Below are 26,389 nucleotides of genomic sequence, written 5' to 3'. Positions count from 1 at the left end.
ACGGGGCTGGAAGTTGCTTAACAGGACTAGAGCTTCCTGTGTCTACTCAATATTCTGGTACTGAAACGGGTGCTGAAGCAAGGTCCCTAGGAGTCTTGAAAGGCTTACTACCGTGAAACTCAAGCAGAACAGTGAGGAAGGCCTCATGGAGCTGCTGCACGCCTCCCCATTGGCAAGGCAAATCAGGGCCTTACTTCGAGGCTAGGGCTCACGTTGGCTTTCACTTTTGGTATAGAGCAGAGCAGGGTGAGCTTCCAAAAAGGAACTGGAAGCACAAGGTTTCTTCCATGAAAACTCATTTTCTTCTCAGAACCATGTCGGCAGTGACGAAAACCCAGGCAACAACAATGCTTTTCAGGTAGCTTCGAAGCCGCATGAACGGAGCTTTCCTAATGGGAAAACAAGCCTTGTGCCATCAGTCTCTAATTTCTAGGTTGACACGCAGCATACACGCAGGACCAGAGCTTCCTGGCTCTCCGCAGTGTTCTGGTACCGAAACGGGTGCTGAAGCAAGGTCCCTAGGAGTCTTGAAAGGCTTACTACCGTGAAACTAAAGCAGAACAACGATGAAGGCCTCATGGAGCTGCTGCACGCCTCCCGTTTTGCAAGGATAATCAAGGCCTTACTTCGAAGCAACTCTCACGTTGACTTTCACTTTAGGTATAGAGCAGAGCAGGGTGAGCTTCCTACAAGGAACTGGAAGCACAAGGTTTCTTACGAAAAAACTCATTTTCTTCTCAGAACCATGCCGGCAGTGACTAAAACCCCGCCAACAACAATGCTTTTCCGGTAGCTTCGAGGCCGCATGAACGGAGCTTTCCTAATGGGAAAACAAGCCTTGTGCCATCAGTCTCTAATTTCTAGGTAGACACGCAGCATACACGCAGGACCAAAGCTTCCTGGCTCTACGCAGTGTTCTGGTACCGAAACGGTTGCTTAAGCAAAGTCCCTAGGAGGCTTGGAGAGCTGACTACCGTTCAACTAAAGCAGAACAGCGATGAAGGCCTCATGGAGCTGCTGCACGCCTCCCGTTTTGCCAGCATAATCAGGGCCTTACTTCGAGGCTAGTGCTCACATTGACTTTCACGTTTGGTATAGAGCAGAGCAGGGTGAGGTTCCAAGTAGGAACTGGAAGCACAAGGTTTCTTTCGAGAAAACTCATTTTCTTCTATGTGCCATGCCGGCTGTAAGGAAAAGCACGGTAACAACAGTGCTTTTCAGGTAGCTTCGAGGCCGCATGAATGGAGCTTTCAAAACGGGAAAACAAGCTTTGTGCCTTCAGTCTCCCATTTCCAGGTTGACACGCAGCATAAGTACATGTTGATGCTACCACGTCAAAAGAGATTCACGATCCCCACTGGGGCTTCCCCTGAATCAACTTTTTTCTACGACCGGTTTTCTGCGTGCAGCAAAGTGCCTAAACAAAGGATGCGCGAGGGAGACTTAGAGACCTGTGCCTCTTCAAAAGACCTGCTGTGTTACACCAAGAACTGTGCTTAAATTGTACTTGGAATGCAAGCCGACCACCCCCTTGAGGATGCGTGACTCGAAGTGTAAAAAGTGAAACGGGATTAGAAGCAGAGTGTTTTTCTCAATAGAGTTCAGCTAGGGGAATGAGGTTACATCCACTGCATGGAGGACAGTCGAGAAGTGTGGTCGTGAATCCTGTGTGGAGCTGAGGTAATCTGGCTCTGCCAAGGAAGAGTGCAGTGTGTTGCCTTTCTCTAGCCAACACTGGGGTGTTCCAAAAGGCCTACGGGGCTGGAAGTTGCTTAACAGGACTAAAGCTTCCTGTGTCTCCTCAATATTCTGGTACTGAAACGGGTGCTGAAGCAAGGTCCCTAGGAGTCTTGAAAGGCTTACTACCGTGAAACTCAAGCAGAACAGTGAGGAAGGCCTCATGGAGCTGCTGCACGCCTCCCCATTGGCAAGGCAAATCAGGGCCTTACTTCGAGGCTAGGGCTCACGTTGGCTTTCACTTTTGGTATAGAGCAGAGCAGGGTGAGCTTCCAAAAAGGAACTGGAAGCACAAGGTTTCTTCCATGAAAACTCATTTTCTTCTCAGAACCATGTTGGCAGTGACGAAAACCCAGGCAACAACAATGCTTTTCAGGTAGCTTCGAGGCCGCATGAACGGAGCTTTCCTAATGGGAAAACAAGCCTTGTGCCATCAGTCTCTAATTTCTAGGTTGACACGCAGCATACACGCAGGACCAGAGCTTCCTGGCTCTCCGCAGTGTTCTGGTACCGAAACGGGGGCTGAAGCAAGGTCCCTAGGAGTCTTGAAAGGCTTACTACCGTGAAACTAAAGCAGAACAACGATGAAGGCCTCATGGAGCTGCTGCACGCCTCCCGTTTTGCAAGGATAATCAAGGCCTTACTTCGAAGCAAGTCTCACGTTGACTTTCACTTTAGGTATAGAGCAGAGCAGGGTGAGCTTCCTACAAGGAACTGGAAGCACAAGGTTTCTTACGAAAAAACTCATTTTCTTCTCAGAACCATGCCGGCAGTGACTAAAACCCCGCCAACAACAATGCTTTTCCGGTAGCTTCGAGGCCGCATGAACGGAGCTTTCCTAATGGGAAAACAAGCCTTGTGCCATCAGTCTCTAATTTCTAGGTAGACACGCAGCATACACGCAGGACCAAAGCTTCCTGGCTGTACGCAGTGTTCTGGTACCGAAACGGTTGCTTAAGCAAAGTCCCTAGAAGTCTTGGAGAGCTGACTACCGTTCAACTAAAGCAGAACAGCGATGAAGGCCTCATGGAGCTGCTGCACGCCTCCCGTTTTGCCAGCATAATCAGGGCCTTACTTCGAGGCTAGTGCTCACATTGACTTTCACGTTTGGTTTAGAGCAGAGCAGCGTGAGGTTCCAAGTAGGAACTGGAAGCACAAGGTTTCTTTCGAGAAAACTCATTTTCTTCTATGTGCCATGCCGGCTGTAAGGAAAAGCACGGTAACACCACTGCTTTTCAGGTAGCTTCGAGGCCGCATGAATGGAGCTTTCAAAACGGGAAAACAAGCTTTGTGCCTTCAGTCTCCCATTTCCAGGTTGACACGCAGCATAAGTACATGTTGATGCTACCACGTCAAAAGAGATTCACGATCCCCACTGGGGCTTCCCCTGAATCAACTTTTTTCTACGACCGGTTTTCTGCGTGCAGCAAAGTGCCTAAACAAAGGATGCGCGAGGGAGACTTAGAGACCTGTGCCTCTTCAAAAGACCTGCTGTGTTACACCAAGAACTGTGCTTAAATTGTACTTGGAATGCAAGCCGACCACCCCCTTGAGGATGCGTGACTCGAAGTGTAAAAAGTGAAACGGGATTAGAAGCAGAGTGTTTTTCTCAATAGAGTTCAGCTAGGGGAATGAGGTTACATCCACTGCATGGAGGACAGTCGAGAAGTGTGGTCGTGAATCCTGTGTGGAGCTGAGGTAATCTGGCTCTGCCAAGGAAGAGTGCAGTGTGTTGCCTTTCTCTAGCCAACACTGGGGTGTTCCAAAAGGCCTACGGGGCTGGAAGTTGCTTAACAGGACTAAAGCTTCCTGTGTCTCCTCAATATTCTGGTACGGAAACGGGTGCTGAAGCAAGGTCCCTAGGAGTCTTGAAAGGCTTACTACCGTGAAACTCAAGCAGAACAGTGAGGAAGGCCTCATGGAGCTGCTGCACGCCTCCCCATTGGCAAGGCAAATCAGGGCCTTACTTCGAGGCTAGGGCTCACGTTGGCTTTCACTTTTGGTATAGAGCAGAGCAGGGTGAGCTTCCAAAAAGGAACTGGAAGCACAAGGTTTCTTCCATGAAAACTCATTTTCTTCTCAGAACCATGTCGGCAGTGACGAAAACCCAGGCAACAACAATGCTTTTCAGGTAGCTTTGAGGCCGCATGAACGGAGCTTTCCTAATGGGAAAACAAGCCTTGTGCCATCAGTCTCTAATTTCTAGGTTGACACGCAGCATACACGCAGGACCAGAGCTTCCTGGCTCTCCGCAGTGTTCTGGTACCGAAACGGGTGCTGAAGCAAGGTCCCTAGGAGTCTTGAAAGGCTTACTACCGTGAAACTAAAGCAGAACAACGATGAAGGCCTCATGGAGCTGCTGCACGCCTCCCGTTTTGCAAGGATAATCAAGGCCTTACTTCGAAGCAAGTCTCACGTTGACTTTCACTTTAGGTATAGAGCAGAGCAGGGTGAGCTTCCTACAAGGAACTGGAAGCACAAGGTTTCTTACGAAAAAACTCATTTTCTTCTCAGAACCATGCCGGCAGTGACTAAAACCCCGCCAACAACAATGCTTTTCCGGTAGCTTCGAGGCCGCATGAACGGAGCTTTCCTAATGGGAAAACAAGCCTTGTGCCATCAGTCTCTAATTTCTAGGTAGACACGCAGCATACACGCAGGACCAAAGCTTCCTGGCTCTACGCAGTGTTCTGGTACCGAAACGGTTGCTTAAGCAAAGTCCCTAGGAGGCTTGGAGAGCTGACTACCGTTCAACTAAAGCAGAACAGCAATGAAGGCCTCATGGAGCTGCTGCACGCCTCCCGTTTTGCCAGCATAATCAGGGCCTTACTTCGAGGCTAGTGCTCACATTGACTTTCACGTTTGGTATAGAGCAGAGCAGGGTGAGGTTCCAAGTAGGAACTGGAAGCACAAGGTTTCTTTCGAGAAAACTCATTTTCTTCTATGTGCCATGCCGGCTGTAAGGAAAAGCACGGTAACAACCGTGCTTTTCAGGTAGCTTCGAGGCCGCATGAATGGAGCTTTCAAAACGGGAAAACAAGCTTTGTGCCTTCAGTCTCCCATTTCCAGGTTGACACGCAGCATAAGTACATGTTGATGCTACCACGTCAAAAGAGATTCACGATCCCCACTGGGGCTTCCCCTGAATCAACTTTTTTCTACGACCGGTTTTCTGCGTGCAGCAAAGTGCCTAAACAAAGGATGCGCGAGGGAGACTTAGAGACCTGTGCCTCTTCAAAAGACCTGCTGTGTTACACCAAGAACTGTGCTTAAATTGTACTTGGAATGCAAGCCGACCACCCCCTTGAGGATGCGTGACTCGAAGTGTAAAAAGTGAAACGGGATTAGAAGCAGAGTGTTTTTCTCAATAGAGTTCAGCTAGGGGAATGAGGTTACATCCACTGCATGGAGGACAGTCGAGAAGTGTGGTCGTGAATCCTGTGTGGAGCTGAGGTAATCTGGCTCTGCCAAGGAAGAGTGCAGTGTGTTGCCTTTCTCTAGCCAACACTGGGGTGTTCCAAAAGGCCTACGGGGCTGGAAGTTGCTTAACAGGACTAAAGCTTCCTGTGTCTCCTCAATATTCTGGTACTGAAACGGGTGCTGAAGCAAGGTCCCTAGGAGTCTTGAAAGGCTTACTACCGTGAAACTCAAGCAGAACAGTGAGGAAGGCCTCATGGAGCTGCTGCACGCCTCCCCATTGGCAAGGCAAATCAGGGCCTTACTTCGAGGCTAGGGCTCACGTTGGCTTTCACTTTTGGTATAGAGCAGAGCAGGGTGAGCTTCCAAAAAGGAACTGGAAGCACAAGGTTTCTTCCATGAAAACTCATTTTCTTCTCAGAACCATGTCGGCAGTGACGAAAACCCAGGCAACAACAATGCTTTTCAGGTAGCTTTGAGGCCGCATGAACGGAGCTTTCCTAATGGGAAAACAAGCCTTGTGCCATCAGTCTCTAATTTCTAGGTTGACACGCAGCATACACGCAGGACCAGAGCTTCCTGGCTCTCCGCAGTGTTCTGGTACCGAAACGGGGGCTGAAGCAAGGTCCCTAGGAGTCTTGAAAGGCTTACTACCGTGAAACTAAAGCAGAACAACGATGAAGGCCTCATGGAGCTGCTGCACGCCTCCCGTTTTGCAAGGATAATCAAGGCCTTACTTCGAAGCAAGTCTCACGTTGACTTTCACTTTAGGTATAGAGCAGAGCAGGGTGAGCTTCCTACAAGGAACTGGAAGCACAAGGTTTCTTACGAAAAAACTCATTTTCTTCTCAGAACCATGCCGGCAGTGACTAAAACCCCGCCAACAACAATGCTTTTCCGGTAGCTTCGAGGCCGCATGAACGGAGCTTTCCTAATGGGAAAACAAGCCTTGTGCCATCAGTCTCTAATTTCTAGGTAGACACGCAGCATACACGCAGGACCAAAGCTTCCTGGCTGTACGCAGTGTTCTGGTACCGAAACGGTTGCTTAAGCAAAGTCCCTAGAAGTCTTGGAGAGCTGACTACCGTTCAACTAAAGCAGAACAGCGATGAAGGCCTCATGGAGCTGCTGCACGCCTCCCGTTTTGCCAGCATAATCAGGGCCTTACTTCGAGGCTAGTGCTCACATTGACTTTCACGTTTGGTTTAGAGCAGAGCAGCGTGAGGTTCCAAGTAGGAACTGGAAGCACAAGGTTTCTTTCGAGAAAACTCATTTTCTTCTATGTGCCATGCCGGCTGTAAGGAAAAGCACGGTAACACCACTGCTTTTCAGGTAGCTTCGAGGCCGCATGAATGGAGCTTTCAAAACGGGAAAACAAGCTTTGTGCCTTCAGTCTCCCATTTCCAGGTTGACACGCAGCATAAGTACATGTTGATGCTACCACGTCAAAAGAGATTCACGATCCCCACTGGGGCTTCCCCTGAATCAACTTTTTTCTACGACCGGTTTTCTGCGTGCAGCAAAGTGCCTAAACAAAGGATGCGCGAGGGAGACTTAGAGACCTGTGCCTCTTCAAAAGACCTGCTGTGTTACACCAAGAACTGTGCTTAAATTGTACTTGGAATGCAAGCCGACCACCCCCTTGAGGATGCGTGACTCGAAGTGTAAAAAGTGAAACGGGATTAGAAGCAGAGTGTTTTTCTCAATAGAGTTCAGCTAGGGGAATGAGGTTACATCCACTGCATGGAGGACAGTCGAGAAGTGTGGTCGTGAATCCTGTGTGGAGCTGAGGTAATCTGGCTCTGCCAAGGAAGAGTGCAGTGTGTTGCCTTTCTCTAGCCAACACTGGGGTGTTCCAAAAGGCCTACGGGGCTGGAAGTTGCTTAACAGGACTAAAGCTTCCTGTGTCTCCTCAATATTCTGGTACGGAAACGGGTGCTGAAGCAAGGTCCCTAGGAGTCTTGAAAGGCTTACTACCGTGAAACTCAAGCAGAACAGTGAGGAAGGCCTCATGGAGCTGCTGCACGCCTCCCCATTGGCAAGGCAAATCAGGGCCTTACTTCGAGGCTAGGGCTCACGTTGGCTTTCACTTTTGGTATAGAGCAGAGCAGGGTGAGCTTCCAAAAAGGAACTGGAAGCACAAGGTTTCTTCCATGAAAACTCATTTTCTTCTCAGAACCATGTCGGCAGTGACGAAAACCCAGGCAACAACAATGCTTTTCAGGTAGCTTTGAGGCCGCATGAACGGAGCTTTCCTAATGGGAAAACAAGCCTTGTGCCATCAGTCTCTAATTTCTAGGTTGACACGCAGCATACACGCAGGACCAGAGCTTCCTGGCTCTCCGCAGTGTTCTGGTACCGAAACGGGTGCTGAAGCAAGGTCCCTAGGAGTCTTGAAAGGCTTACTACCGTGAAACTAAAGCAGAACAACGATGAAGGCCTCATGGAGCTGCTGCACGCCTCCCGTTTTGCAAGGATAATCAAGGCCTTACTTCGAAGCAAGTCTCACGTTGACTTTCACTTTAGGTATAGAGCAGAGCAGGGTGAGCTTCCTACAAGGAACTGGAAGCACAAGGTTTCTTACGAAAAAACTCATTTTCTTCTCAGAACCATGCCGGCAGTGACTAAAACCCCGCCAACAACAATGCTTTTCCGGTAGCTTCGAGGCCGCATGAACGGAGCTTTCCTAATGGGAAAACAAGCCTTGTGCCATCAGTCTCTAATTTCTAGGTAGACACGCAGCATACACGCAGGACCAAAGCTTCCTGGCTCTACGCAGTGTTCTGGTACCGAAACGGTTGCTTAAGCAAAGTCCCTAGGAGGCTTGGAGAGCTGACTACCGTTCAACTAAAGCAGAACAGCAATGAAGGCCTCATGGAGCTGCTGCACGCCTCCCGTTTTGCCAGCATAATCAGGGCCTTACTTCGAGGCTAGTGCTCACATTGACTTTCACGTTTGGTATAGAGCAGAGCAGGGTGAGGTTCCAAGTAGGAACTGGAAGCACAAGGTTTCTTTCGAGAAAACTCATTTTCTTCTATGTGCCATGCCGGCTGTAAGGAAAAGCACGGTAACAACAGTGCTTTTCAGGTAGCTTCGAGGCCGCATGAATGGAGCTTTCAAAACGGGAAAACAAGCTTTGTGCCTTCAGTCTCCCATTTCCAGGTTGACACGCAGCATAAGTACATGTTGATGCTACCACGTCAAAAGAGATTCACGATCCCCACTGGGGCTTCCCCTGAATCAACTTTTTTCTACGACCGGTTTTCTGCGTGCAGCAAAGTGCCTAAACAAAGGATGCGCGAGGGAGACTTAGAGACCTGTGCCTCTTCAAAAGACCTGCTGTGTTACACCAAGAACTGTGCTTAAATTGTACTTGGAATGCAAGCCGACCACCCCCTTGAGGATGCGTGACTCGAAGTGTAAAAAGTGAAACGGGATTAGAAGCAGAGTGTTTTTCTCAATAGAGTTCAGCTAGGGGAATGAGGTTCCATCCACTGCATGGAGGACAGTCGAGAAGTGTGGTCGTGAATCCTGTGTGGAGCTGAGGTAATCTGGCTCTGCCAAGGAAGAGTGCAGTGTGTTGCCTTTCTCTAGCCAACACTGGGGTGTTCCAAAAGGCCTACGGGGCTGGAAGTTGCTTAACAGGACTAAAGCTTCCTGTGTCTCCTCAATATTCTGGTACGGAAACGGGTGCTGAAGCAAGGTCCCTAGGAGTCTTGAAAGGCTTACTACCGTGAAACTCAAGCAGAACAGTGAGGAAGGCCTCATGGAGCTGCTGCACGCCTCCCCATTGGCAAGGCAAATCAGGGCCTTACTTCGAGGCTAGGGCTCACGTTGGCTTTCACTTTTGGTATAGAGCAGAGCAGGGTGAGCTTCCAAAAAGGAACTGGAAGCACAAGGTTTCTTCCATGAAAACTCATTTTCTTCTCAGAACCATGTCGGCAGTGACGAAAACCCAGGCAACAACAATGCTTTTCAGGTAGCTTCGAGGCCGCATGAACGGAGCTTTCCTAATGGGAAAACAAGCCTTGTGCCATCAGTCTCTAATTTCTAGGTTGACACGCAGCATACACGCAGGACCAGAGCTTCCTGGCTCTCCGCAGTGTTCTGGTACCGAAACGGGGGCTGAAGCAAGGTCCCTAGGAGTCTTGAAAGGCTTACTACCGTGAAACTAAAGCAGAACAACGATGAAGGCCTCATGGAGCTGCTGCACGCCTCCCGTTTTGCAAGGATAATCAAGGCCTTACTTCGAAGCAAGTCTCACGTTGACTTTCACTTTAGGTATAGAGCAGAGCAGGGTGAGCTTCCTACAAGGAACTGGAAGCACAAGGTTTCTTACGAAAAAACTCATTTTCTTCTCAGAACCATGCCGGCAGTGACTAAAACCCCGCCAACAACAATGCTTTTCCGGTAGCTTCGAGGCCGCATGAACGGAGCTTTCCTAATGGGAAAACAAGCCTTGTGCCATCAGTCTCTAATTTCTAGGTAGACACGCAGCATACACGCAGGATCAAAGCTTCCTGGCTCTACGCAGTGTTCTGGTACCGAAACGGTTGCTTAAGCAAAGTCCCTAGGAGGCTTGGAGAGCTGACTACCGTTCAACTAAAGCAGAACAGCAATGAAGGCCTCATGGAGCTGCTGCACGCCTCCCGTTTTGCCAGCATAATCAGGGCCTTACTTCGAGGCTAGTGCTCACATTGACTTTCACGTTTGGTATAGAGCAGAGCAGGGTGAGGTTCCAAGTAGGAACTGGAAGCACAAGGTTTCTTTCGAGAAAACTCATTTTCTTCTATGTGCCATGCCGGCTGTAAGGAAAAGCACGGTAACAACAGTGCTTTTCAGGTAGCTTCGAGGCCGCATGAATGGAGCTTTCAAAACGGGAAAACAAGCTTTGTGCCTTCAGTCTCCCATTTCCAGGTTGACACGCAGCATAAGTACATGTTGATGCTACCACGTCAAAAGAGATTCACGATCCCCACTGGGGCTTCCCCTGAATCAACTTTTTTCTACGACCGGTTTTCTGCGTGCAGCAAAGTGCCTAAACAAAGGATGCGCGAGGGAGACTTAGAGACCTGTGCCTCTTCAAAAGACCTGCTGTGTTACACCAAGAACTGTGCTTAAATTGTACTTGGAATGCAAGCCGACCACCCCCTTGAGGATGCGTGACTCGAAGTGTAAAAAGTGAAACGGGATTAGAAGCAGAGTGTTTTTCTCAATAGAGTTCAGCTAGGGGAATGAGGTTACATCCACTGCATGGAGGACAGTCGAGAAGTGTGGTCGTGAATCCTGTGTGGAGCTGAGGTAATCTGGCTCTGCCAAGGAAGAGTGCAGTGTGTTGCCTTTCTCTAGCCAACACTGGGGTGTTCCAAAAGGCCTACGGGGCTGGAAGTTGCTTAACAGGACTAGAGCTTCCTGTGTCTCCTCAATATTCTGGTACGGAAACGGGTGCTGAAGCAAGGTCCCTAGGAGTCTTGAAAGGCTTACTACCGTGAAACTCAAGCAGAACAGTGAGGAAGGCCTCATGGAGCTGCTGCACGCCTCCCCATTGGCAAGGCAAATCAGGGCCTTACTTCGAGGCTAGGGCTCACGTTGGCTTTCACTTTTGGTATAGAGCAGAGCAGGGTGAGCTTCCAAAAAGGAACTGGAAGCACAAGGTTTCTTCCATGAAAACTCATTTTCTTCTCAGAACCATGTCGGCAGTGACGAAAACCCAGGCAACAACAATGCTTTTCAGGTAGCTTCGAGGCCGCATGAACGGAGCTTTCCTAATGGGAAAACAAGCCTTGTGCCATCAGTCTCTAATTTCTAGGTTGACACGCAGCATACACGCAGGACCAGAGCTTCCTGGCTCTCCGCAGTGTTCTGGTACCGAAACGGGTGCTGAAGCAAGGTCCCTAGGAGTCTTGAAAGGCTTACTACTGTGAAACTAAAGCAGAACAACGATGAAGGCCTCATGGAGCTGCTGCACGCCTCCCGTTTTGCAAGGATAATCAAGGCCTTACTTCGAAGCAAGTCTCACGTTGACTTTCACTTTAGGTATAGAGCAGAGCAGGGTGAGCTTCCTACAAGGAACTGGAAGGACAAGGTTTCTTACGAAAAAACTCATTTTCTTCTCAGAACCATGCCGGCAGTGACTAAAACCCGCCAACAACAATGCTTTTCCGGTAGCTTCGAGGCCGCATGAACGGAGCTTTCCTAATGGGAAAACAAGCCTTGTGCCATCAGTCTCAAATTTCTAGGTAGACACGCAGCATACACACAGGACCAAAGCTTCCTGGCTCTACGCAGTGTTCTGGTACCGAAACGGTTGCTTAAGCAAAGTCCCTAGGAGGCTTGGAGAGCTGACTACCGTTCAACTAAAGCAGAACAGCGATGAAGGCCTCATGGAGCTGCTGCACGCCTCCCATTTTGCCAGCATAATCAGGGCCTTACTTCGAGGCTAGTGCTCACATTGACTTTCACGTTTGGTATAGAGCAGAGCAGCGTGAGGTTCCAAGTAGGAACTGGAAGCACAAGGTTTCTTTCGAGAAAACTCATTTTCTTCTATGTGCCATGCCGGCTGTAAGGAAAAGCACGGTAACAACAGTGCTTTTCAGGTAGCTTCGAGGCCGCATGAATGGAGCTTTCAAAACGGGAAAACAAGCTTTGTGCCTTCAGTCTCCCATTTCCAGGTTGACACGCAGCATAAGTACATGTTGATGCTACCACGTCAAAAGAGATTCACGATCCCCACTGGGGCTTCCCCTGAATCAACTTTTTTCTACGACCGGTTTTCTGCGTGCAGCAAAGTGCCTAAACAAAGGATTCGCGAGGGAGACTTAGAGACCTGTGCCTCTTCAAAAGACCTGCTGTGTTACACCAAGAACTGTGCTTAAATTGTACTTGGAATGCAAGCCGACCACCCCCTTGAGGATGCGTGACTCGAAGTGTAAAAAGTGAAACGGGATTAGAAGCAGAGTGTTTTTCTCAATAGAGTTCAGCTAGGGGAATGAGGTTCCATCCACTGCATGGAGGACAGTCGAGAAGTGTGGTCGTGAATCCTGTGTGGAGCTGAGGTAATCTGGCTCTGCCAAGGAAGAGTGCAGTGTGTTGCCTTTCTCTAGCCCACACTGGGGTGTTCCAAAAGGCCTACGGGGCTGGAAGTTGCTTAACAGGACTAGAGCTTCCTGTGTCTCCTCAATATTCTGGTACTGAAACGGGTGCTGAAGCAAGGTCCCTAGGAGTCTTGAAAGGCTTACTACCGTGAAACTCAAGCAGAACAGTGAGGAAGGCCTCATGGAGCTGCTGCACGCCTCCCCATTGGCAAGGCAAATCAGGGCCTTACTTCGAGGCTAGGGCTCACGTTGGCTTTCACTTTTGGTATAGAGCAGAGCAGGGTGAGCTTCCAAAAAGGAACTGGAAGCACAAGGTTTCTTCCATGAAAACTCATTTTCTTCTCAGAACCATGTCGGCAGTGACGAAAACCCAGGCAACAACAATGCTTTTCAGGTAGCTTCGAGGCCGCATGAACGGAGCTTTCCTAATGGGAAAACAAGCCTTGTGCCATCAGTCTCTAATTTCTAGGTTGACACGCAGCATACACGCAGGACCAGAGCTTCCTGGCTCTCCGCAGTGTTCTGGTACCGAAACGGGGGCTGAAGCAAGGTCCCTAGGAGTCTTGAAAGGCTTACTACCGTGAAACTAAAGCAGAACAACGATGAAGGCCTCATGGAGCTGCTGCACGCCTCCCGTTTTGCAAGGATAATCAAGGCCTTACTTCGAAGCAAGTCTCACGTTGACTTTCACTTTAGGTATAGAGCAGAGCAGGGTGAGCTTCCTACAAGGAACTGGAAGCACAAGGTTTCTTACGAAAAAACTCATTTTCTTCTCAGAACCATGCCGGCAGTGACTAAAACCCCGCCAACAACAATGCTTTTCCGGTAGCTTCGAGGCCGCATGAACGGAGCTTTCGTAATGGGAAAACAAGCCTTGTGCCATCAGTCTCTAATTTCTAGGTAGACACGCAGCATACACGCAGGACCAAAGCTTCCTGGCTCTACGCAGTGTTCTGGTACCGAAACGGTTGCTTAAGCAAAGTCCCTAGGAGTCTTGGAGAGCTGACTACCGTTCAACTAAAGCAGAACAGTGATGAAGGCCTCATGGAACTGCTGCACGCCTCCCGTTTTGCCAGCATAATCAGGGCCTTACTTCGAGGCTAGTGCTCACATTGACTTTCACGTTTGGTATAGAGCAGAGCAGGGTGAGGTTCCAAGTAGGAACTGGAAGCACAAGGTTTCTTTCGAGAAAACTCATTTTCTTCTATGTGCCATGCCGGCTGTAAGGAAAAGCACGGTAACAACAGTGCTTTTCAGGTAGCTTTGAGGCCGCATGAATGGAGCTTTCAAAATGGGAAAACAAGCTTTGTGCCTTCAGTCTCCCATTTCCAGGTTGACACGCAGCATAAGTACATGTTGATGCTACCACGTCAAAAGAGATTCACGATCCCCACTGGGGCTTCCCCTGAATCAACTTTTTTCTACGACCGGTTTTCTGCGTGCAGCAAAGTGCCTAAACAAAGGATGCGCGAGGGAGACTTAGAGACCTGTGCCTCTTCAAAAGACCTGCTGTGTTACACCAAGAACTGTGCTTAAATTGTACTTGGAATGCAAGCCGACCACCCCCTTGAGGATGCGTGACTCGAAGTGTAAAAAGTGAAACGGGATTAGAAGCAGAGTGTTTTTCTCAATAGAGTTCAGCTAGGGGAATGAGGTTACATCCACTGCATGGAGGACCGTCGAGAAGTGTGGTCGTGAATCCTGTGTGGAGCTGAGGTAATCTGGCTCTGCCAAGGAAGAGTGCAGTGTGTTGCCTTTCTCTAGCCAACACTGGGGTGTTCCAAAAGGCCTACGGGGCTGGAAGTTGCTTAACAGGACTAGAGCTTCCTGTGTCTCCTCAATATTCTGGTACTGAAACGGGTGCTGAAGCAAGGTCCCTAGGAGTCTTGAAAGGCTTACTACCGTGAAACTCAAGCAGAACAGTGAGGAAGGCCTCATGGAGCTGCTGCACGCCTCCCCATTGGCAAGGCAAATCAGGGCCTTACTTCGAGGCTAGGGCTCACGTTGGCTTTCACTTTTGGTATAGAGCAGAGCAGGGTGAGCTTCCAACAAGGAACTGGAAGCACAAGGTTTCTTCCATGAAAACTCATTTTCTTCTCAGAACCATGTCGGCAGTGACGAAAACCCAGGCAACAACAATGCTTTTCCGGTAGCTTCGAGGCCGCATGAACGGAGCTTTCCTAATGGGAAAACAAGCCTTGTGCCATCAGTCTCTAATTTCTAGGTTGACACGCAGCATACACGCAGGACCAGAGCTTCCTGGCTCTCCGCAGTGTTCTGGTACCGAAACGGGGGCTGAAGCAAGGTCCCTAGGAGTCTTGAAAGGCTTACTACCGTGAAACTAAAGCAGAACAACGATGAAGGCCTCATGGAGCTGCTGCACGCCTCCCGTTTTGCAAGGATAATCAAGGCCTTACTTCGAAGCAAGTCTCACGTTGACTTTCACTTTAGGTATAGAGCAGAGCAGGGTGAGCTTCCTAAAAGGAACTGGAAGCACAAGGTTTCTTACGAAAAAACTCATTTTCTTCTCAGAACCATGCCGGCAGTGACTAAAACCCCGCCAACAACAATGCTTTTCCGGTAGCTTCGAGGCCGCATGAACGGAGCTTTCCTAATGGGAAAACAAGCCTTGTGCCATCAGTCTCTAATTTCTAGGTAGACACGCAGCATACACGCAGGACCAAAGCTTCCTGGCTCTACGCAGTGTTCTGGTACCGAAACGGTTGCTTAAGCAAAGTCCCTAGGAGTCTTGGAGAGCTGACTACCGTTCAACTAAAGCAGAACAGCGATGAAGGCCTCATGGAGCTGCTGCACGCCTCCCGTTTTGCCAGCATAATCAGGGCCTTACTTCGAGGCTAGTGCTCACATTGACTTTCACGTTTGGTATAGAGCAGAGCAGGGTGAGGTTCCAAGTAGGAACTGGAAGCACAAGGTTTCTTTCGAGAAAACTCATTTTCTTCTATGTGCCATGCCGGCTGTAAGGAAAAGCACGGTAACAACAGTGCTTTTCAGGTAGCTTCGAGGCCGCATGAATGGAGCTTTCAAAACGGGAAAACAAGCTTTGTGCCTTCAGTCTCCCATTTCCAGGTTGACACGCAGCATAAGTACATGTTGATGCTACCACGTCAAAAGAGATTCACGATCCCCACTGGGGCTTCCCCTGAATCAACTTTTTTCTACGACCGGTTTTCTGCGTGCAGCAAAGTGCCTAAACAAAGGATGCGCGAGGGAGACTTAGAGACCTGTGCCTCTTCAAAAGACCTGCTGTGTTACACCAAGAACTGTGCTTAAATTGTACTTGGAATGCAAGCCGACCACCCCCTTGAGGATGCGTGACTCGAAGTGTAAAAAGTGAAACGGGATTAGAAGCAGAGTGTTTTTCTCAATAGAGTTCAGCTAGGGGAATGAGGTTACATCCACTGCATGGAGGACAGTCGAGAAGTGTGGTCGTGAATCCTGTGTGGAGCTGAGGTAATCTGGCTCTGCCAAGGAAGAGTGCAGTGTGTTGCCTTTCTCTAGCCAACACTGGGGTGTTCCAAAAGGCCTACGGGGCTGGAAGTTGCTTAACAGGACTAGAGCTTCCTGTGTCTACTCAATATTCTGGTACTGAAACGGGTGCTGAAGCAAGGTCCCTAGGAGTCTTGAAAGGCTCACTACCGTGAAACTCAAGCAGAACAGTGAGGAAGGCCTCATGGAGCTGCTGCACGCCTCCCCATTGGCAAGGCAAATCAGGGCCTTACTTCGAGGCTAGGGCTCACGTTGGCTTTCACTTTTGGTATAGAGCAGAGCAGGGTGAGCTTCCAACAAGGAACTGGAAGCACAAGGTTTCTTCCATGAAAACTCATTTTCTTCTCAGAACCATGTCGGCAGTGACGAAAACCCAGGCAACAACAATGCTTTTCAGGTAGCTTCGAGGCCGCATGAACGGAGCTTTCCTAATGGGAAAACAAGCCTTGTGCCATCAGTGTCTAATTTCTAGGTTGACACGCAGCATACACGCAGGACCAGAGCTTCCTGGCTCTCCGCAGTGTTCTGGTACCGAAACGGGTGCTGAAGCAAGGTCCCTAGGAGTCTTGAAAGGCTTACTACCGTGAAACTAAAGCAGAACAACGATGAAGGCCTCATGGAGCTGCTGCACGCCTCCCGTTTTGCAAGGATAATCAAGGCCTTACTTCGAAGCAAGTCTCACGTTGACTTTCACTTTAGGTATAGAGCAGAGCAGGGTGAGCTTCCTACAAGGAACTGGAAGCACAAGGTTTCTTACGAAAAAACTCATTTTCTTCTCAGAACCATGCCGGCAGTGACTAAAACCCCGCCAACAACAATGCTTTTCCGGTAGCTTCGAGGCCGCATGAACGGAGCTTTCGTAATGGGAAAACAAGCCTTGTGCCATCAGTCTCTAATTTCTAGGTAGACACGCAGCATACACGCAGGACCAAAGCTTCCTGGCTCTACGCAGTGTTCTGGTACCGAAACGGTTGCTTAAGCAAAGTCCCTAGGAGTCTTGGAGAGCTGACTACCGTTCAACTAAAGCAGAACAGCGATGAAGGCCTCATGGAGCTGCTGCACGCCTCCCGTTTTGCCAGCATAATCAGGGCCTTACTTCGAGGCTAGTGCTCACATTGACTTTCACGTTTGGTATAGAGCAGAGCAGGGTGAGGTTCCAAGTAGGAACTGGAAGCACAAGGTTTCTTTCGAGAAAACTCATTTTCTTCTATGTGCCATGCCGGCTGTAAGGAAAAGCACGGTAACAACAGTGCTTTTCAGGTAGCTTCGAGGCCGCATGAATGGAGCTTTCAAAACGGGAAAACAAGCTTTGTGCCTTCAGTCTCCCATTTCCAGGTTGACACGCAGCATAAGTACATGTTGATGCTACCACGTCAAAAGAGATTCACGATCCCCACTGGGGCTTCCCCTGAATCAACTTTTTTCTACGACCGGTTTTCTGCGTGCAGCAAAGTGCCTAAACAAAGGATGCGCGAGGGAGACTTAGAGACCTGTGCCTCTTCAAAAGACCTGCTGTGTTACACCAAGAACTGTGCTTAAATTGTACTTGGAATGCAAGCCGACCACCCCCTTGAGGATGCGTGACTCGAAGTGTAAAAAGTGAAACGGGATTAGAAGCAGAGTGTTTTTCTCAATAGAGTTCAGCTAGGGGAATGAGGTTACATCCACTGCATGGAGGACAGTCGAGAAGTGTGGTCGTGAATCCTGTGTGGAGCTGAGGTAATCTGGCTCTGCCAAGGAAGAGTGCAGTGTGTTGCCTTTCTCTAGCCAACACTGGGGTGTTCCAAAAGGCCTACGGGGCTGGAAGTTGCTTAACAGGACTAGAGCTTCCTGTGTCTCCTCAATATTCTGGTACTGAAACGGGTGCTGAAGCAAGATCCCTAGGAGTCTTGAAAGGCTTACTACCGTGAAACTCAAGCAGAACAGTGAGGAAGGCCTCATGGAGCTGCTGCACGCCTCCCCATTGGCAAGGCAAATCAGGGCCTTACTTCGAGGCTAGGGCTCACGTTGGCTTTCACTTTTGGTATAGAGCAGAGCAGGGTGAGCTTCCAACAAGGAACTGGAAGCACAAGGTTTCTTCCATGAAAACTCATTTTCTTCTCAGAACCATGTCGGCAGTGACGAAAACCCAGGCAACAACAATGCTTTTCCGGTAGCTTCGAGGCCGCATGAACGGAGCTTTCCTAATGGGAAAACAAGCCTTGTGCCATCAGTCTCTAATTTCTAGGTTGACACGCAGCATACACGCAGGACCAGAGCTTCCTGGCTCTCCGCAGTGTTCTGGTACCGAAACGGGGGCTGAAGCAAGGTCCCTAGGAGTCTTGAAAGGCTTACTACCGTGAAACTAAAGCAGAACAACGATGAAGGCCTCATGGAGCTGCTGCACGCCTCCCGTTTTGCAAGGATAATCAAGGCCTTACTTCGAAGCAAGTCTCACGTTGACTTTCACTTTAGGTATAGAGCAGAGCAGGGTGAGCTTCCTACAAGGAACTGGAAGCACAAGGTTTCTTACGAAAAAACTCATTTTCTTCTCAGAACCATGCCGGCAGTGACTAAAACCCCGCCAACAACAATGCTTTTCCGGTAGCTTCGAGGCCGCATGAACGGAGCTTTCCTAATGGGAAAACAAGCCTTGTGCCATCAGTCTCTAATTTCTAGGTAGACACGCAGCATACACGCAGGACCAAAGCTTCCTGGCTCTACGCAGTGTTCTGGTACCGAAACGGTTGCTTAAGCAAAGTCCCTAGGAGTCTTGGAGAGCTGACTACCGTTCAACTAAAGCAGAACAGCGATGAAGGCCTCATGGAGCTGCTGCACGCCTCCCGTTTTGCCAGCATAATCAGGGCCTTACTTCGAGGCTAGTGCTCACATTGACTTTCACGTTTGGTATAGAGCAGAGCAGGGTGAGGTTCCAAGTAGGAACTGGAAGCACAAGGTTTCTTTCGAGAAAACTCATTTTCTTCTATGTGCCATGCCGGCTGTAAGGAAAAGCACGGTAACAACAGTGCTTTTCAGGTAGCTTCGAGGCCGCATGAATGGAGCTTTCAAAACGGGAAAACAAGCTTTGTGCCTTCAGTCTCCCATTTCCAGGTTGACACGCAGCATAAGTACATGTTGATGCTACCACGTCAAAAGAGATTCACGATCCCCACTGGGGCTTCCCCTGAATCAACTTTTTTCTACGACCGGTTTTCTGCGTGCAGCAAAGTGCCTAAACAAAGGATGCGCGAGGGAGACTTAGAGACCTGTGCCTCTTCAAAAGACCTGCTGTGTTACACCAAGAACTGTGCTTAAATTGTACTTGGAATGCAAGCCGACCACCCCCTTGAGGATGCGTGACTCGAAGTGTAAAAAGTGAAACGGGATTAGAAGCAGAGTGTTTTTCTCAATAGAGTTCAGCTAGGGGAATGAGGTTACATCCACTGCATGGAGGACAGTCGAGAAGTGTGGTCGTGAATCCTGTGTGGAGCTGAGGTAATCTGGCTCTGCCAAGGAAGAGTGCAGTGTGTTGCCTTTCTCTAGCCAACACTGGGGTGTTCCAAAAGGCCTACGGGGCTGGAAGTTGCTTAACAGGACTAGAGCTTCCTGTGTCTACTCAATATTCTGGTACTGAAACGGGTGCTGAAGCAAGGTCCCTAGGAGTCTTGAAAGGCTCACTACCGTGAAACTCAAGCAGAACAGTGAGGAAGGCCTCATGGAGCTGCTGCACGCCTCCCCATTGGCAAGGCAAATCAGGGCCTTACTTCGAGGCTAGGGCTCACGTTGGCTTTCACTTTTGGTATAGAGCAGAGCAGGGTGAGCTTCCAACAAGGAACTGGAAGCACAAGGTTTCTTCCATGAAAACTCATTTTCTTCTCAGAACCATGTCGGCAGTGACGAAAACCCAGGCAACAACAATGCTTTTCAGGTAGCTTCGAGGCCGCATGAACGGAGCTTTCCTAATGGGAAAACAAGCCTTGTGCCATCAGTGTCTAATTTCTAGGTTGACACGCAGCATACACGCAGGACCAGAGCTTCCTGGCTCTCCGCAGTGTTCTGGTACCGAAACGGGTGCTGAAGCAAGGTCCCTAGGAGTCTTGAAAGGCTTACTACCGTGAAACTAAAGCAGAACAACGATGAAGGCCTCATGGAGCTGCTGCACGCCTCCCGTTTTGCAAGGATAATCAAGGCCTTACTTCGAAGCAAGTCTCACGTTGACTTTCACTTTAGGTATAGAGCAGAGCAGGGTGAGCTTCCTACAAGGAACTGGAAGCACAAGGTTTCTTACGAAAAAACTCATTTTCTTCTCAGAACCATGCCGGCAGTGACTAAAACCCCGCCAACAACAATGCTTTTCCGGTAGCTTCGAGGCCGCATGAACGGAGCTTTCCTAATGGGAAAACAAGCCTTGTGCCATCAGTCTCTAATTTCTAGGTAGACACGCAGCATACACGCAGGACCAAAGCTTCCTGGCTCTACGCAGTGTTCTGGTACCGAAACGGTTGCTTAAGCAAAGTCCCTAGGAGTCTTGGAGAGCTGACTACCGTTCAACTAAAGCAGAACAGCGATGAAGGCCTCATGGAGCTGCTGCACGCCTCCCGTTTTGCCAGCATAATCAGGGCCTTACTTCGAGGCTAGTGCTCACATTGACTTTCACGTTTGGTATAGAGCAGAGCAGGGTGAGGTTCCAAGTAGGAACTGGAAGCACAAGGTTTCTTTCGAGAAAACTCATTTTCTTCTATGTGCCATGCCGGCTGTAAGGAAAAGCACGGTAACAACAGTGCTTTTCAGGTAGCTTCGAGGCCGCATGAATGGAGCTTTCAAAACGGGAAAACAAGCTTTGTGCCTTCAGTCTCCCATTTCCAGGTTGACACGCAGCATAAGTACATGTTGATGCTACCACGTCAAAAGAGATTCACGATCCCCACTGGGGCTTCCCCTGAATCAACTTTTTTCTACGACTGGTTTTCTGCGTGCAGCAAAGTGCCTAAACAAAGGATGCGCGAGGGAGACTTAGAGACCTGTGCCTCTTCAAAAGACCTGCTGTGTTACACCAAGAACTGTGCTTAAATTGTACTTGGAATGCAAGCCGACCACCCCCTTGAGGATGCGTGACTCGAAGTGTAAAAAGTGAAACGGGATTAGAAGCAGAGTGTTTTTCTCAATAGAGTTCAGCTAGGGGAATGAGGTTACATCCACTGCATGGAGGACAGTCGAGAAGTGTGGTCGTGAATCCTGTGTGGAGCTGAGGTAATCTGGCTCTGCCAAGGAAGAGTGCAGTGTGTTGCCTTTCTCTAGCCAACACTGGGGTGTTCCAAAAGGCCTACGGGGCTGGAAGTTGCTTAACAGGACTAGAGCTTCCTGTGTCTCCTCAATATTCTGGTACTGAAACGGGTGCTGAAGCAAGATCCCTAGGAGTCTTGAAAGGCTTACTACCGTGAAACTCAAGCAGAACAGTGAGGAAGGCCTCATGGAGCTGCTGCACGCCTCCCCATTGGCAAGGCAAATCAGGGCCTTACTTCGAGGCTAGGGCTCACGTTGGCTTTCACTTTTGGTATAGAGCAGAGCAGGGTGAGCTTCCAACAAGGAACTGGAAGCACAAGGTTTCTTCCATGAAAACTCATTTTCTTCTCAGAACCATGTCGGCAGTGACGAAAACCCAGGCAACAACAATGCTTTTCAGGTAGCTTCGAGGCCGCATGAACGGAGCTTTCCTAATGGGAAAACAAGCCTTGTGCCATCAGTCTCTAATTTCTAGGTTGACACGCAGCATACACGCAGGACCAGAGCTTCCTGGCTCTCCGCAGTGTTCTGGTACCGAAACGGGGGCTGAAGCAAGGTCCCTAGGAGTCTTGAAAGGCTTACTACCGTGAAACTAAAGCAGAACAACGATGAAGGCCTCATGGAGCTGCTGCACGCCTCCCGTTTTGCAAGGATAATCAAGGCCTTACTTCGAAGCAAGTCTCACGTTGCCTTTCACTTTAGGTATAGAGCAGAGCAGGGTGAGCTTCCTACAAGGAACTGGAAGCACAAGGTTTCTTACGAAAAAACTCATTTTCTTCTCAGAACCATGCCGGCAGTGACTAAAACCCCGCCAACAACAATGCTTTTCCGGTAGCTTCGAGGCCGCATGAACGGAGCTTTCCTAATGGGAAAACAAGCCTTGTGCCATCAGTCTCTAATTTCTAGGTTGACACGCAGCATACACGCAGGACCAAAGCTTCCTGGCTCTACGCAGTGTTCTGGTACCGAAACGGTTGCTTAAGCAAAGTCCCTAGGAGTCTTGGAGAGCTGACTACCGTTCAACTAAAGCAGAACAGCGATGAAGGCCTCATGGAGCTGCTGTACGCCTCCCGTTTTGCCAGCATAATCAGGGCCTTACTTCGAGGCTAGTGCTCACATTGACTTTCACGTTTGGTATAGAGCAGAGCAGGGTGAGGTTCCAAGTAGGAACTGGAAGCACAAGGTTTCTTTCGAGAAAACTCATTTTCTTCTATGTGCCATGCCGGCTGTAAGGAAAAGCACGGTAACAACAGTGTTTTTCAGGTAGCTTCGAGGCCGCATGAATGGAGCTTTCAAAATGGGAAAACAAGCTTTGTGCCTTCAGTCTCCCATTTCCAGGTTGACACGCAGCATAAGTACATGTTGATGCTACCACGTCAAAAGAGATTCACGATCCCCACTGGGGCTTCCCCTGAATCAACTTTTTTCTACGACCGGTTTTCTGCGTGCAGCAAAGTGCCTAAACAAAGGATGCGCGAGGGAGACTTAGAGACCTGTGCCTCTTCAAAAGACCTGCTGTGTTACACCAAGAACTGTGCTTAAATTGTACTTGGAATGCAAGCCGACCACCCCCTTGAGGATGCGTGACTCGAAGTGTAAAAAGTGAAACGGGATTAGAAGCAGAGTGTTTTTCTCAATAGAGTTCAGCTAGGGGAATGAGGTTACATCCACTGCATGGAGGACAGTCGAGAAGTGTGGTCGTGAATCCTGTGTGGAGCTGAGGTAATCTGGCTCTGCCAAGGAAGAGTGCAGTGTGTTGCCTTTCTCTAGCCAACACTGGGGTGTTCCAAAAGGCCTACGGGGCTGGAAGTTGCTTAACAGGACTAGAGCTTCCTGTGTCTACTCAATATTCTGGTACTGAAACGGGTGCTGAAGCAAGGTCCCTAGGAGTCTTGAAAGGCTCACTACCGTGAAACTCAAGCAGAACAGTGAGGAAGGCCTCATGGAGCTGCTGCACGCCTCCCCATTGGCAAGGCAAATCAGGGCCTTACTTCGAGGCTAGGGCTCACCTTGGCTTTCACTTTTGGTATAGAGCAGAGCAGGGTGAGCTTCCAACAAGGAACTGGAAGCACAAGGTTTCTTCCATGAAAACTCATTTTCTTCTCAGAACCATGTCGGCAGTGACGAAAACCCAGGCAACAACAATGCTTTCCAGGTAGCTTCGAGGCCGCATGAACGGAGCTTTCCTAATGGGAAAACAAGCCTTGTGCCATCAGTGTCTAATTTCTAGGTTGACACGCAGCATACACGCAGGACCAGAGCTTCCTGGCTCTCCGCAGTGTTCTGGTACCGAAACGGGTGCTGAAGCAAGGTCCCTAGGAGTCTTGAAAGGCTTACTACCGTGAAACTAAAGCAGAACAACGATGAAGGCCTCATGGAGCTGCTGCACGCCTCCCGTTTTGCAAGGATAATCAAGGCCTTACTTCGAAGCAAGTCTCACGTTGACTTTCACTTTAGGTATAGAGCAGAGCAGGGTGAGCTTCCTACAAGGAACTGGAAGCAAAAGGTTTTTTACGAAAAAACTCATTTTCTTCTCAGAACCATGCCGGCAGTGACTAAAACCCCGCCAACAACAATGCTTTTCCGGTAGCTTCGAGGCCGCATGAACGGAGCTTTCCTAATGGGAAAACAAGCCTTGTGCCATCAGTCTCTAATTTCTAGGTAGACACGCAGCATACACGGAGGACCAAAGCTTCCTGGCTCTACGCAGTGTTCTGGTACCGAAACGGTTGCTTAAGCAAAGTCCCTAGGCGTCTTGGAGAGCTGACTACCGTTCAACTAAAGCAGAACAGCGATGAAGGCCTCATGGAGCTGCTGTACGCCTCCCGTTTTGCCAGCATAATCAGGGCCTTACTTCGAGGCTAGTGCTCACATTGACTTTCACGTTTGGTATAGAGCAGAGCAGGGTGAGGTTCCAAGTAGGAACTGGAAGCACAAGGTTTCTTTCGAGAAAACTCATTTTCTTCTATGTGCCATGCCGGCTGTAAGGAAAAGCACGGTAACAACAGTGCTTTTCAGGTAGCTTCGAGGCCGCATGAATGGAGCTTTCAAAACGGGAAAACAAGCTTTGTGCCTTCAGTCTCCCATTTCCAGGTTGACACGCAGCATAAGTACATGTTGATGCTACCACGTCAAAAGAGATTCACGATCCCCACTGGGGCTTCCCCTGAATCAACTTTTTTCTACGACCGGTTTTCTGCGTGCAGCAAAGTGCCTAAACAAAGGATGCGCGAGGGAGACTTAGAGACCTGTGCCTCTTCAAAAGACCTGCTGTGTTACACCAAGAACTGTGCTTAAATTGTACTTGGAATGCAAGCCGACCACCCCCTTGAGGATGCGTGACTCGAAGTGTAAAAAGTGAAACGGGATTAGAAGCAGAGTGTTTTTCTCAATAGAGTTCAGCTAGGGGAATGAGGTTACATCCACTGCATGGAGGACAGTCGAGAAGTGTGGTCGTGAATCCTGTGTGGAGCTGAGGTAATCTGGCTCTGCCAAGGAAGAGTGCAGTGTGTTGCCTTTCTCTAGCCAACACTGGGGTGTTCCAAAAGGCCTACGGGGCTGGAAGTTGCTTAACAGGACTAGAGCTTCCTGTGTCTACTCAATATTCTGGTACTGAAACGGGTGCGGAAGCAAGGTCCCTAGGAGTCTTGAAAGGCTCACTACCGTGAAACTCAAGCAGAACAGTGAGGAAGGCCTCATGGAGCTGCTGCACGCCTCCCCATTCGCAAGGCAAATCAGGGCCTTACTTCGAGGCTAGGGCTCACCTTGGCTTTCACTTTTGGTATAGAGCAGAGCAGGGTGAGCTTCCAACAAGGAACTGGAAGCACAAGGTTTCTTCCATGAAAACTCATTTTCTTCTCAGAACCATGTCGGCAGTGACGAAAACCCAGGCAACAACAATGCTTTCCAGGTAGCTTCGAGGCCGCATGAACGGAGCTTTCCTAATGGGAAAACAAGCCTTGTGCCATCAGTGTCTAATTTCTAGGTTGACACGCAGCATACACGCAGGACCAGAGCTTCCTGGCTCTCCGCAGTGTTCTGGTACCGAAACGGGTGCTGAAGCAAGGTCCCTAGGAGTCTTGAAAGGCTTACTACCGTGAAACTAAAGCAGAACAACGATGAAGGCCTCATGGAGCTGCTGCACGCCTCCCGTTTTGCAAGGATAATCAAGGCCTTACTTCGAAGCAAGTCTCACGTTGACTTTCACTTTAGGTATAGAGCAGAGCAGGGTGAGCTTCCTACAAGGAACTGGAAGCAAAAGGTTTTTTACGAAAAAACTCATTTTCTTCTCAGAACCATGCCGGCAGTGACTAAAACCCCGCCAACAACAATGCTTTTCCGGTAGCTTCGAGGCCGCATGAACGGAGCTTTCGTAATGGGAAAACAAGCCTTGTGCCATCAGTCTCTAATTTCTAGGTTGACACGCAGCATACACGCAGGACCAAAGCTTCCTGGCTCTACGCAGTGTTCTGGTACCGAAACGGTTGCTTAAGCAAAGTCCCTAGGAGTCTTGGAGAGCTGACTACCGTTCAACTAAAGCAGAACAGCGATGAAGGCCTCATGGAGCTGCTGTACGCCTCCCGTTTTGCCAGCATAATCAGGGCCTTACTTCGAGGCTAGTGCTCACATTGACTTTCACGTTTGGTATAGAGCAGAGCAGGGTGAGGTTCCAAGTAGGAACTGGAAGCACAAGGTTTCTTTCGAGAAAACTCATTTTCTTCTATGTGCCATGCCGGCTGTAAGGAAAAGCACGGTAACAACAGTGCTTTTCAGGTAGCTTCGAGGCCGCATGAATGGAGCTTTCAAAACGGGAAAACAAGCTTTGTGCCTTCAGTCTCCCATTTCCAGGTTGACACGCAGCATAAGTACATGTTGATGCTACCACGTCAAAAGAGATTCACGATCCCCACTGGGGCTTCCCCTGAATCAACTTTTTTCTACGACCGGTTTTCTGCGTGCAGCAAAGTGCCTAAACAAAGGATGCGCGAGGGAGACTTAGAGACCTGTGCCTCTTCAAAAGACCTGCTGTGTTACACCAAGAACTGTGCTTAAATTGTACTTGGAATGCAAGCCGACCACCCCCTTGAGGATGCGTGACTCGAAGTGTAAAAAGTGAAACGGGATTAGAAGCAGAGTGTTTTTCTCAATAGAGTTCAGCTAGGGGAATGAGGTTACATCCACTGCATGGAGGACAGTCGAGAAGTGTGGTCGTGAATCCTGTGTGGAGCTGAGGTAATCTGGCTCTGCCAAGGAAGAGTGCAGTGTGTTGCCTTTCTCTAGCCAACACTGGGGTGTTCCAAAAGGCCTACGGGGCTGGAAGTTGCTTAACAGGACTAGAGCTTCCTGTGTCTCCTCAATATTCTGGTACTGAA

This window comes from Eubalaena glacialis, chromosome 16 (assembly GCF_028564815.1).
Source record: "Eubalaena glacialis isolate mEubGla1 chromosome 16, mEubGla1.1.hap2.+ XY, whole genome shotgun sequence".
Lineage (NCBI taxonomy): Eukaryota > Metazoa > Chordata > Mammalia > Artiodactyla > Balaenidae > Eubalaena > Eubalaena glacialis.
Note: the sequence above shows the minus strand (reverse complement) of the source record.